Raw genomic sequence first — 12,993 nt, 5'->3', positions numbered from 1 at the left:
AGATTTTGACACATTCAGCTCAAATGTACACAATTGCTGATTATGGCTGTCAAATCTAAACCAAACGTTGTGCACTCAAATCTTTTGCTGTATTTAGTTTATTTTGGCATCCGGATGATGATTCTAGCATGAAATTGCTTGGGCACCTGTTAATTTTTAAGATTTTGACACATTCAGCTCAAATGTACAATCATGCGCTAAAAACGCATTTAAAGCAATAAAAAGGTGATTATGGCTGTCAAACCTAAACCAAACGTTGTGCACTCAAATCTTTTGCTGTATTTAGTTTATTTTGGAATCCGGATGATGATTCTAGCATGAAATTGCTTGGGCACCTGTTAATTTTTAAGATTTTGACACATTCAGCTCAAATGTACACAATTGCTGATTATGGCTGTCAAATCTAAACCAAACGCTGTGCACTCAAATCTTTTGCTGTATTTAGTTTATTTTGGCATCCGGATGATGATTCTAGCATGAAATTGCTTGGGCACCTGTTAATTTTTAAGATTTTGACACATTCAGCTCAAATGTACAATCATGCGCTAAAAACGCATTTAAAGCAATAAAAAGGTGAATATGGCTGTCAAACCTAAACCAAACGTTGTGCACTCAAATCTTTTGCTGTATTTAGTTTATTTTGGCATCCGGATGATGATTCTAGCATGAAATTGCTTGGGCACCTGTTAATTTTTAAGATTTTGACACATTCAGCTCAAATGTACACAATTGCTGATTATGGCTGTCAAATCTAAACCAAACGTTGTGCACTCAAATCTTTTGCTGTATTTAGTTTATTTTGGCATCCGGATGATGATTCTAGCATGAAATTGCTTGGGCACCTGTTAATTTTTAAGATTTTGACACATTCAGCTCAAATGTACAATCATGCGCTAAAAACGCATTTAAAGCAATAAAAAGGTGATTATGGCTTTCAAACCTAAACCAAACGTTGTGCACTCAAATCTTTTGCTGTATTTAGTTTATTTTGGCATCCGGATGATGATTCTAGCATGAAATTGCTTGGGCACCTGTTAATTTTTAAGATTTTGACACATTCAGCTCAAATGTACACAATTGCTGATTATGGCTGTCAAATCTAAACCAAACGTTGTGCACTCAAATCTTTTGCTGTATTTAGTTTATTTTGGCATCCGGATGATGATTCTAGCATGAAATTGCTTGGGCACCTGTTAATTTTTAAGATTTTGACACATTCAGCTCAAATGTACAATCATGCACTAAAAACGCATTTAAAGCGATAAAAAGGTGATTATGGCTGTCAAACCTAAACCAAACGTTGTGCAATCAAATCTTTTGCTGTATTTAGTTTATTTTGGCATCCGGATGATGATTCTAGCATGAATTTGCTTGGGCACCTGTTAATTTTTAAGATTTTGACACATTCAGCTCAAATGTACACAATTGCTGATTATGGCTGTCAAATCTAAACCAAACGTTGTGCACTCAAATCTTTTGCTGTATTTAGTTTATTTTGGCATCCGGATGATGATTCTAGCATGAAATTGCTTGGGCACCTGTTAATTTTTAAGATTTTGACACATTCAGCTCAAATGTACAATCATGCGCTAAAAACGCATTTAAAGCAATAAAAAGGTGATTATGGCTGTCAAACCTAAACCAAACGTTGTGCACTCAAATCTTTTGCTGTATTTAGTTTATTTTGGCATCCGGATGATGATTCTAGCATGAAATTGCTTGGGCACCTGTTAATTTTTAAGATTTTGACACATTCAGCTCAAATGTACACAATTGCTGATTATGGCTGTCAAATCTAAACCAAACGTTGTGCACTCAAATCTTTTGCTGTATTTAGTTTATTTTGGCATCCGGATGATGATTCTAGCATGAAATTGCTTGGGCACCTGTTAATTTTTAAGATTTTGACACATTCAGCTCAAATGTACAATCATGCACTAAAAACGCATTTAAAGCGATAAAAAGGTGATTATGGCTGTCAAACCTAAACCAAACGTTGTGCAATCAAATCTTTTGCTGTATTTAGTTTATTTTGGCATCCGGATGATGATTCTAGCATGAATTTGCTTGGGCACCTGTTAATTTTTAAGATTTTTACACATTCAGCTCAAATGTACACAATTGCTGATTATGGCTGTCAAATCTAAACCAAACGTTGTGCACTCAAATCTTTTGCTGTATTTAGTTTATTTTGGCATCCGGATGATGATTCTAGCATGAAATTGCTTGGGCACCTGTTAATTTTTAAGATTTTGACACATTCAGCTCAAATGTACAATCATGCGCTAAAAACGCATTTAAAGCAATAAAAAGGTGATTATGGCTGTCAAACCTAAACCAAACGTTGTGCACTCAAATCTTTTGCTGTATTTAGTTTATTTTGGCATCCGGATGATGATTCTAGCATGAAATTGCTTGGGCACCTGTTAATTTTTAAGATTTTGACACATTCAGCTCAAATGTACACAATAGGTCGCTTGCACATGTCGTCACTTCCGCCTCGGATTTCTCGTAGTCGCCATGCTGGGTGGCCTCCATTTACGTAGCGATTCGGTCTAACACGTATCTATCACGTTTGTTTTCTGCGTTTAAAATGGTACATTGTTGCTGCATCGTTGGCTGTTCGAACAAAGCCAAGGGGGAAAATGGTCGGTCTTTTTTCCGAATTCCGAAAATAATTAGGAACCAGGGCCTGGAGACAGAGGAGTGCGGACTCCGGGGGGAAGTCGTTACTTTGGGCTCGTGTGTGCAGCGATCACTTTGTGAGCGGTAAGCTTGTTTACCTTTATTTAATGCATGAGGATTAATAACGTTTCGACCGCCCATATATGGGCAAGTTGCTTATGTTTTGGATTCATGAGCAAGCAAGTTCGGTAGTACAAGCTGGCTAGCGGACGTTAGCCGAAAGCTAACATCGAACATTTTCACCCAAGTAGTGCCAGTGCAAAGTGTTTACTGCTGAAATTGGATTGATTAGTCTTGGGCTTTTAATGCCGATAACATGTTTTTTGGTGGCAAAATGTAAACTTGGAAAAAAAAGAGACAGAAGGGGCTGATGCAAGAAAACAGACCCCCGGGGGTGATGCAAGAAAACAGACCCCCGGTAGCCTACACATCATGCTAAAGAACTTATTCACGGCCACCCTACTGCGGTAAAATAACCAGTCTTTCCATATTTTATTTGTTTATATATTTGTTTATTTTAACAGGTCGCCCTGCGCCCGTTTTTCTGTCCAATCATCCCGACTGGGCTCCAACATTAAAGTTGGGTCCCAAGTTACAACATCTATGTCTCAGCCCAGTCGGTGCCAAGATATGAACGTGCACAGGAGAGACAAGCAAAGAAAAGACGACTCGAAGTGGCAGAGATTGTTGCAGTTATGCAGCCAGATGGCTCCACTAACCTGTACCCTCAAGTACTGCTGACATCATTGACTCTGGTATGCCACTCAGAATTCATTACATAATATATTGTATGCATGAGTGAATGTATGTGTTTGTTTGTGTGTGTACACGCACCTTATATTTTAGAGACATTTGGAAGTGTTTATAGAAATAAGTATTTGCCTGTAGCAATGTTCATACATTAAAAAATGCAACAAAATGTGTACATTTCTTTTACACTGACAAAAAAACTATACTACTTTACTATATTAAACCTATTACTGGTACCGTATTTTTTTGTGATTTTTTATTTATTTTTTTCTTTAGGGATCTCATGCCACACCGACTTGATTGCCAATGACATGATGGAAACGAAGGCGAGCATCAAAGCATTGGAGGAGGACAACATGCGACTGTTTGTTTGGCGCTAATAAAGGCAGCGTTTATACAAATTCTATTGTTGGGTTTGTTTACAAAGCTATACATAATACAAATGACAGGATTTGACTCAATGTGCAATATGGTCCCTCTTAAAGTAATGGCATAAATCTCTATTATTTCTAAAAGCACAAAAAATGAAGTGAATAATGATTAGATGTAGTAATTTCAGGGTTAAAAATTGAACTGTTAATTAATGTAGTTTATTTTAGCACAGGTGCCTACCATCCTGAGATGACGGTATGATGTAATGTTGATGGGGTACGCAATGACTTTCATTATGCTATGTACAGAGGAAAAAGTTGCTCTCTTTTAAATTTGTTTAATGTAAGACAAGTACCAGTACTGTGTTTCAGTTTTCCCAATAATCCTTGTTTCACACTTGTCACAAAACCACTGTCCTTTTGGCAGTCTAGATTGGCACACTTCAAGTGATATCATTTGATTTTACAATCTGCTGCAGCACAAAAAACTACTTTATTCCGCATCTTTGAAGTACATGAGCAAGTGGTAGGTGACAGCGGCTGAGCAGGAACACTGGAAGTCCACTGCTGATCTAGTAAATGCTCTCCCGAGCAGTTCAGGTAAGGAGGGGATTTTGGGGAAAAAAAACTGGCTTTTCCAACTGGCCAAAACGAGCGATCTGGGTGGACTCGCTCAATCACACTTTGTCCACACCACAAAGTCGCAGAAGTCCGTCCAGTTAAACTCATCTGTGCCTGAATCTGAAAATATTACAAACATTGTAATGAAAATATGAAACATAGAATTAAATAAGAAACTACAAAAAGTAAAGCCATACATACCTGGTAATACTATTGGTGTTGTCGTGACAAGTGATGGGAATTGTTGCCATCTGGCACCAGACAGAAATTGGGTGTTGTGACAGCCTCCTTAACCGTGAGATCATAAGAAAAGCTGTCAGTATGCTCAGTAGTTACCATGAACACGTTTTATTGTACTGGAAACTGAAACTAAAAATACGTCCTCTGAGAGTGGTTAACCTTAACCATTTAGAATAAGTTGATTAACATGTAACTAGTGAAAGGGTAGCATTTAATTAAGCCACGGGGAGGCTGTGCATAGTTACTTTTTATTCTTATATGCTCTGCCATATTTGCCTGTTATAAAATTGTTAGAAAAACCACATCAGGTAAACCTAGCTGTGCATGTAAACACAATGATAACAGGAAGCCTGAGAACAAATCAACATTTTTGTGTGCAGAATTACCAACACCATGTGGTTTACTTACGTGCAACAGCAACCGTTTCTTCTGATGCGATGTTAAAGTTTACACTCTGTATCCACCCGCTTACAAAATAATTGTAAGCCTCCAGGGATTTGTTGGCGTGTTATGGAGCATGTTGTCAACACGAGGTAGGGAAAGATGTCCAGAGATGTCAAATTTGGCCAGCAAGCTTTCTCCGTCAAAAAAAAAATCACCCTTGGTCAGGACGTAATTAGGATCAATCCCGCCACACAGAGACACCTTCTGCCTGTATCGTTGTTTTTGATCTTCCGGTAAATCGTGAAAATACTGCGAAAATTACATCAGGTTGATAAGCTCTACCGTGTAACTCGCGAGTGTACCTTGTGAACCGGCGGACACCCAATATGGCGCCCGAAGGAAAAACTCCCATGATGCATTACGATGTGCAAGCGACCTATTGCTGATTATGGCTGTCAAATCTAAACCAAACGTTGTGCACTCAAATCTTTTGCTGTATTTAGTTTATTTTGGCATCCGGATGATGATTCTAGCATGAAATTGCTTGGGCACCTGTTAATTTTTAAGATTTTGACACATTCAGCTCAAATGTACACAATTGCTGATTATGGCTGTCAAATCTAAACCAAACGCTGTGCACTCAAATCTTTTGCTGTATTTAGTTTATTTTGGCATCCGGATGATGATTCTAGCATGAAATTGCTTGGGCACCTGTTAATTTTTAAGATTTTGACACATTCAGCTCAAATGTACAATCATGCGCTAAAAACGCATTTAAAGCAATAAAAAGGTGATTATGGCTGTCAAACCTAAACCAAACGTTGTGCACTCAAATCTTTTGCTGTATTTAGTTTATTTTGGCATCCGGATGATGATTCTAGCTTGAAATTGCTTGGGCACCTGTTAATTTTTAAGATTTTGACACATTCAGCTCAAATGTACACAATTGCTGATTATGGCTGTCAAATCTAAACCAAACGTTGTGCACTCAAATCTTTTGCTGTATTTAGTTTATTTTGGCATCCGGATGATGATTCTAGCATGAAATTGCTTGGGCACCTGTTAATTTTTAAGATTTTGACACATTCAGCTCAAATGTACACAATTGCTGATTATGGCTGTCAAATCTAAACCAAACGCTGTGCACTCAAATCTTTTGCTGTATTTAGTTTATTTTGGCATCCGGATGATGATTCTAGCATGAAATTGCTTGGGCACCTGTTAATTTTTAAGATTTTGACACATTCAGCTCAAATGTACAATCATGCGCTAAAAACGCATTTAAAGCAATAAAAAGGTGATTATGGCTGTCAAACCTAAACCAAACGTTGTGCACTCAAATCTTTTGCTGTATTTAGTTTATTTTGGCATCCGGATGATGATTCTAGCATGAAATTGCTTGGGCACCTGTTAATTTTTAAGATTTTGACACATTCAGCTCAAATGTACACAATTGCTGATTATGGCTGTCAAATCTAAACCAAACGTTGTGCACTCAAATCTTTTGCTGTATTTAGTTTATTTTGGCATCCGGATGATGATTCTAGCATGAAATGGCTTGGGCACCTGTTAATTTTTAAGATTTTGACACATTCAGCTCAAATGTACAATCATGCGCTAAAAACGCATTTAAAGCAATAAAAAGGTGATTATGGCTGTCAAACCTAAACCAAACGTTGTGCACTCAAATCTTTTGCTGTATTTAGTTTATTTTGGCATCCGGATGATGATTCTAGCATGAAATTGCTTGGGCACCTGTTAATTTTTAAGATTTTGACACATTCAGCTCAAATGTACACAATTGCTGATTATGGCTGTCAAATCTAAACCAAACGTTGTGCACTCAAATCTTTTGCTGTATTTAGTTTATTTTGGCATCCGGATGATGATTCTAGCATGAAATTGCTTGGGCACCTGTTAATTTTTAAGATTTTGACACATTCAGCTCAAATGTACAATCATGCGCTAAAAACGCATTTAAAGCAATAAAAAGGTGATTATGGCTGTCAAACCTAAACCAAACGTTGTGCACTCAAATCTTTTGCTGTATTTAGTTTATTTTGGCATCCGGATGATGATTCTAGCATGAAATTGCTTGGGCACCTGTTAATTTTTAAGATTTTGACACATTCAGCTCAAATGTACACAATTGCTGATTATGGCTGTCAAATCTAAACCAAACGTTGTGCACTCAAATCTTTTGCTGTATTTAGTTTATTTTGGCATCCGGATGATGATTCTAGCATGAAATTGCTTGGGCACCTGTTAATTTTTAAGATTTTGACACATTCAGCTCAAATGTACACAATTGCTGATTATGGCTGTCAAATCTAAACCAAACGCTGTGCACTCAAATCTTTTGCTGTATTTAGTTTATTTTGGCATCCGGATGATGATTCTAGCATGAAATTGCTTGGGCACCTGTTAATTTTTAAGATTTTGACACATTCAGCTCAAATGTACAATCATGCGCTAAAAACGCATTTAAAGCAATAAAAAGGTGATTATGGCTGTCAAACCTAAACCAAACGTTGTGCACTCAAATCTTTTGCTGTATTTAGTTTATTTTGGCATCCGGATGATGATTCTAGCATGAAATTGCTTGGGCACCTGTTAATTTTTAAGATTTTGACACATTCAGCTCAAATGTACACAATTGCTGATTATGGCTGTCAAATCTAAACCAAACGTTGTGCACTCAAATCTTTTGCTGTATTTAGTTTATTTTGGCATCCGGATGATGATTCTAGCATGAAATGGCTTGGGCACCTGTTAATTTTTAAGATTTTGACACATTCAGCTCAAATGTACAATCATGCGCTAAAAACGCATTTAAAGCAATAAAAAGGTGATTATGGCTGTCAAACCTAAACCAAACGTTGTGCACTCAAATCTTTTGCTGTATTTAGTTTATTTTGGCAACCGGATGATGATTCTAGCATGAAATTGCTTGGGCACCTGTTAATTTTTAAGATTTTGACACATTCAGCTCAAATGTACACAATTGCTGATTATGGCTGTCAAATCTAAACCAAACGCTGTGCACTCAAATCTTTTGCTGTATTTAGTTTATTTTGGCATCCGGATGATGATTCTAGCATGAAATTGCTTGGGCACCTGTTAATTTTTAAGATTTTGACACATTCAGCTCAAATGTACAATCATGCGCTAAAAACGCATTTAAAGCAATAAAAAGGTGATTATGGCTGTCAAACCTAAACCAAACGTTGTGCACTCAAATCTTTTGCTGTATTTAGTTTATTTTGGCATCCGGATGATGATTCTAGCATGAAATTGCTTGGGCACCTGTTAATTTTTAAGATTTTGACACATTCAGCTCAAATGTACACAATTGCTGATTATGGCTGTCAAATCTAAACCAAACGTTGTGCACTCAAATCTTTTGCTGTATTTAGTTTATTTTGGCATCCGGATGATGATTCTAGCATGAAATTGCTTGGGCACCTGTTAATTTTTAAGATTTTGACACATTCAGCTCAAATGTACACAATTGCTGATTATGGCTGTCAAATCTAAACCAAACGTTGTGCACTCAAATCTTTTGCTGTATTTAGTTTATTTTGGCATCCGGATGATGATTCTAGCATGAAATTGCTTGGGCACCTGTTAATTTTTAAGATTTTGACACATTCAGCTCAAATGTACACAATTGCTGATTATGGCTGTCAAATCTAAACCAAACGCTGTGCACTCAAATCTTTTGCTGTATTTAGTTTATTTTGGCATCCGGATGATGATTCTAGCATGAAATTGCTTGGGCACCTGTTAATTTTTAAGATTTTGACACATTCAGCTCAAATGTACAATCATGCGCTAAAAACGCATTTAAAGCAATAAAAAGGTGATTATGGCTGTCAAACCTAAACCAAACGTTGTGCACTCAAATCTTTTGCTGTATTTAGTTTATTTTGGCATCCGGATGATGATTCTAGCATGAAATTGCTTGGGCACCTGTTAATTTTTAAGATTTTGACACATTCAGCTCAAATGTACACAATTGCTGATTATGGCTGTCAAATCTAAACCAAACGCTGTGCACTCAAATCTTTTGCTGTATTTAGTTTATTTTGGCATCCGGATGATGATTCTAGCATGAAATTGCTTGGGCACCTGTTAATTTTTAAGATTTTGACACATTCAGCTCAAATGTACAATCATGCGCTAAAAACGCATTTAAAGCAATAAAAAGGTGATTATGGCTGTCAAACCTAAACCAAACGTTGTGCACTCAAATCTTTTGCTGTATTTAGTTTATTTTGGCATCCGGATGATGATTCTGGCATGAAATTGCTTGGGCACCTGTTAATTTTTAAGATTTTGACACATTCAGCTCAAATGTACACAATTGCTGATTATGGCTGTCAAATCTAAACCAAACGCTGTGCACTCAAATCTTTTGCTGTATTTAGTTTATTTTGGCATCCGGATGATGATTCTAGCATGAAATTGCTTGGGCACCTGTTAATTTTTAAGATTTTGACACATTCAGCTCAAATGTACAATCATGCGCTAAAAACGCATTTAAAGCAATAAAAAGGTGATTATGGCTGTCAAACCTAAACCAAACGTTGTGCACTCAAATCTTTTGCTGTATTTAGTTTATTTTGGCATCCGGATGATGATTCTAGCATGAAATTGCTTGGGCACCTGTTAATTTTTAAGATTTTGACACATTCAGCTCAAATGTACACAATTGCTGATTATGGCTGTCAAATCTAAACCAAACGTTGTGCACTCAAATCTTTTGCTGTATTTAGTTTATTTTGGCATCCGGATGATGATTCTAGCATGAAATTGCTTGGGCACCTGTTAATTTTTAAGATTTTGACACATTCAGCTCAAATGTACACAATTGCTGATTATGGCTGTCAAATCTAAACCAAACGCTGTGCACTCAAATCTTTTGCTGTATTTAGTTTATTTTGGCATCCGGATGATGATTCTAGCATGAAATTGCTTGGGCACCTGTTAATTTTTAAGATTTTGACACATTCAGCTCAAATGTACAATCATGCGCTAAAAACGCATTTAAAGCAATAAAAAGGTGATTATGGCTGTCAAACCTAAACCAAACGTTGTGCACTCAAATCTTTTGCTGTATTTAGTTTATTTTGGCATCCGGATGATGATTCTAGCATGAAATTGCTTGGGCACCTGTTAATTTTTAAGATTTTGACACATTCAGCTCAAATGTACACAATTGCTGATTATGGCTGTCAAATCTAAACCAAACGCTGTGCACTCAAATCTTTTGCTGTATTTAGTTTATTTTGGCATCCGGATGATGATTCTAGCATGAAATTGCTTGGGCACCTGTTAATTTTTAAGATTTTGACACATTCAGCTCAAATGTACAATCATGCGCTAAAAACGCATTTAAAGCAATAAAAAGGTGATTATGGCTGTCAAACCTAAACCAAACGTTGTGCACTCAAATCTTTTGCTGTATTTAGTTTATTTTGGAATCCGGATGATGATTCTAGCATGAAATTGCTTGGGCACCTGTTAATTTTTAAGATTTTGACACATTCAGCTCAAATGTACACAATTGCTGATTATGGCTGTCAAATCTAAACCAAACGCTGTGCACTCAAATCTTTTGCTGTATTTAGTTTATTTTGGCATCCGGATGATGATTCTAGCATGAAATTGCTTGGGCACCTGTTAATTTTTAAGATTTTGACACATTCAGCTCAAATGTACAATCATGAGCTAAAAACGCATTTAAAGCAATAAAAAGGTGAATATGGCTGTCAAACCTAAACCAAACGTTGTGCACTCAAATCTTTTGCTGTATTTAGTTTATTTTGGCATCCGGATGATGATTCTAGCATGAAATTGCTTGGGCACCTGTTAATTTTTAAGATTTTGACACATTCAGCTCAAATGTACACAATTGCTGATTATGGCTGTCAAATCTAAACCAAACGTTGTGCACTCAAATCTTTTGCTGTATTTAGTTTATTTTGGCATCCGGATGATGATTCTAGCATGAAATTGCTTGGGCACCTGTTAATTTTTAAGATTTTGACACATTCAGCTCAAATGTACAATCATGCGCTAAAAACGCATTTAAAGCAATAAAAAGGTGATTATGGCTGTCAAACCTAAACCAAACGTTGTGCACTCAAATCTTTTGCTGTATTTAGTTTATTTTGGCATCCGGATGATGATTCTAGCATGAAATTGCTTGGGCACCTGTTAATTTTTAAGATTTTGACACATTCAGCTCAAATGTACACAATTGCTGATTATGGCTGTCAAATCTAAACCAAACGTTGTGCACTCAAATCTTTTGCTGTATTTAGTTTATTTTGGCATCCGGATGATGATTCTAGCATGAAATTGCTTGGGCACCTGTTAATTTTTAAGATTTTGACACATTCAGCTCAAATGTACAATCATGCACTAAAAACGCATTTAAAGCAATAAAAAGGTGATTATGGCTGTCAAACCTAAACCAAACGTTGTGCACTCAAATCTTTTGCTGTATTTAGTTTATTTTGGCATCCGGATGATGATTCTAGCATGAAATTGCTTGGGCTCCTGTTAATTTTTAAGATTTTGACACATTCAGCTCAAATGTACACAATTGCTGATTATGGCTGTCGAATCTAAACCAAACGTTGTGCACTCAAATCCTTTGCTGTATTTAGTTTATTTTGGCATCCGGATGATGATTCTAGCATGAAATTGCTTGGGCACCTGTTAATTTTTAAGATTTTGACACATTCAGCTCAAATGTACAATCATGCGCTAAAAACGCATTTAAAGCAATAAAAAGGTGATTATGGCTGTCAAACCTAAACCAAACGTTGTGCACTCAAATCTTTTGCTGTATTTAGTTTATTTTGGCATCCGGATGATGATTCTAGCATGAAATTGCTTGGGCTCCTGTTAATTTTTAAGATTTTGACACATTCAGCTCAAATGTACACAATTGCTGATTATGGCTGTCAAATCTAAACCAAACGTTGTGCACTCAAATCCTTTGCTGTATTTAGTTTATTTTGGCATCCGGATGATGATTCTAGCATGAAATTGCTTGGGCACCTGTTAATTTTTAAGATTTTGACACATTCAGCTCAAATGTACAATCATGCGCTAAAAACGCATTTAAAGCAATAAAAAGGTGATTATGGCTGCCAAACCTAAACCAAACGTTGTGCACTCAAATCTTTTGCTGTATTTAGTTTATTTTGGCATCCGGATGATGATTCTGGCATGAAATTGCTTGGGCACCTGTTAATTTTTAAGATTTTGACACATTCAGCTCAAATGTACACAATTGCTGATTATGGCTGTCAAATCTACCCCAAACGCTGTGCACTCAAATCTTTTGCTGTATTTAGTTTATTTTGGCATCCGGATGATGATTCTAGCATGAAATTGCTTGGGCACCTGTTAATTTTTAAGATTTTGACACATTCAGCTCAAATGTACAATCATGCGCTAAAAACGCATTTAAAGCAATAAAAAGGTGATTATGGCTGTCAAACCTAAACCAAACGTTGTGCACTCAAATCTTTTGCTGTATTTAGTTTATTTTGGCATCCGGATGATGATTCTAGCATGAAATTGCTTGGGCACCTGTTAATTTTTAAGATTTTGACACATTCAGCTCAAATGTACACAATTGCTGATTATGGCTGTCAAATCTAAACCAAACGTTGTGCACTCAAATCTTTTGCTGTATTTAGTTTATTTTGGCATCCGGATGATGATTCTAGCATGAAATTGCTTGGGCACCTGTTAATTTTTAAGATTTTGACACATTCAGCTCAAATGTACACAATTGCTGATTATGGCTGTCAAATCTAAACCAAACGCTGTGCACTCAAATCTTTTGCTGTATTTAGTTTATTTTGGCATCCGGATGATGATTCTAGCATGAAATTGCTTGGGCACCTGTTAATTTTTA

General features: G+C 36.5%; 2 long non-coding RNA genes across 2 annotated transcripts; one reads left to right on the top strand and one right to left on the bottom strand.

Annotated features, from left to right (window-relative positions):
* Positions 1-2,470: 2,470 nt before the first annotated feature.
* LOC144011383 (uncharacterized) lies at positions 2,471-4,552 on the top strand. Its single transcript, XR_013281703.1, has 3 exons — positions 2,471-2,769; positions 3,210-3,440; positions 3,712-4,552. It is a non-coding gene; the product is annotated as an uncharacterized LOC144011383 (long non-coding RNA).
* Positions 2,471-5,487, bottom strand: LOC144011384 (uncharacterized). Its single transcript, XR_013281704.1, has 3 exons — positions 5,076-5,487; positions 4,629-4,715; positions 2,471-4,547 (listed from the first exon to the last, which is right to left on the bottom strand). It is a non-coding gene; the product is annotated as an uncharacterized LOC144011384 (long non-coding RNA).
* Between the last annotated feature and the right edge of the window lie 7,506 nt (positions 5,488-12,993).

The sequence above is a fragment of the Festucalex cinctus genome, unplaced genomic scaffold, assembly GCF_051991245.1.
Source record: "Festucalex cinctus isolate MCC-2025b unplaced genomic scaffold, RoL_Fcin_1.0 HiC_scaffold_100, whole genome shotgun sequence".
Lineage (NCBI taxonomy): Eukaryota > Metazoa > Chordata > Actinopteri > Syngnathiformes > Syngnathidae > Festucalex > Festucalex cinctus.
This window is presented reverse-complemented; position numbering and strand designations above follow the sequence as displayed.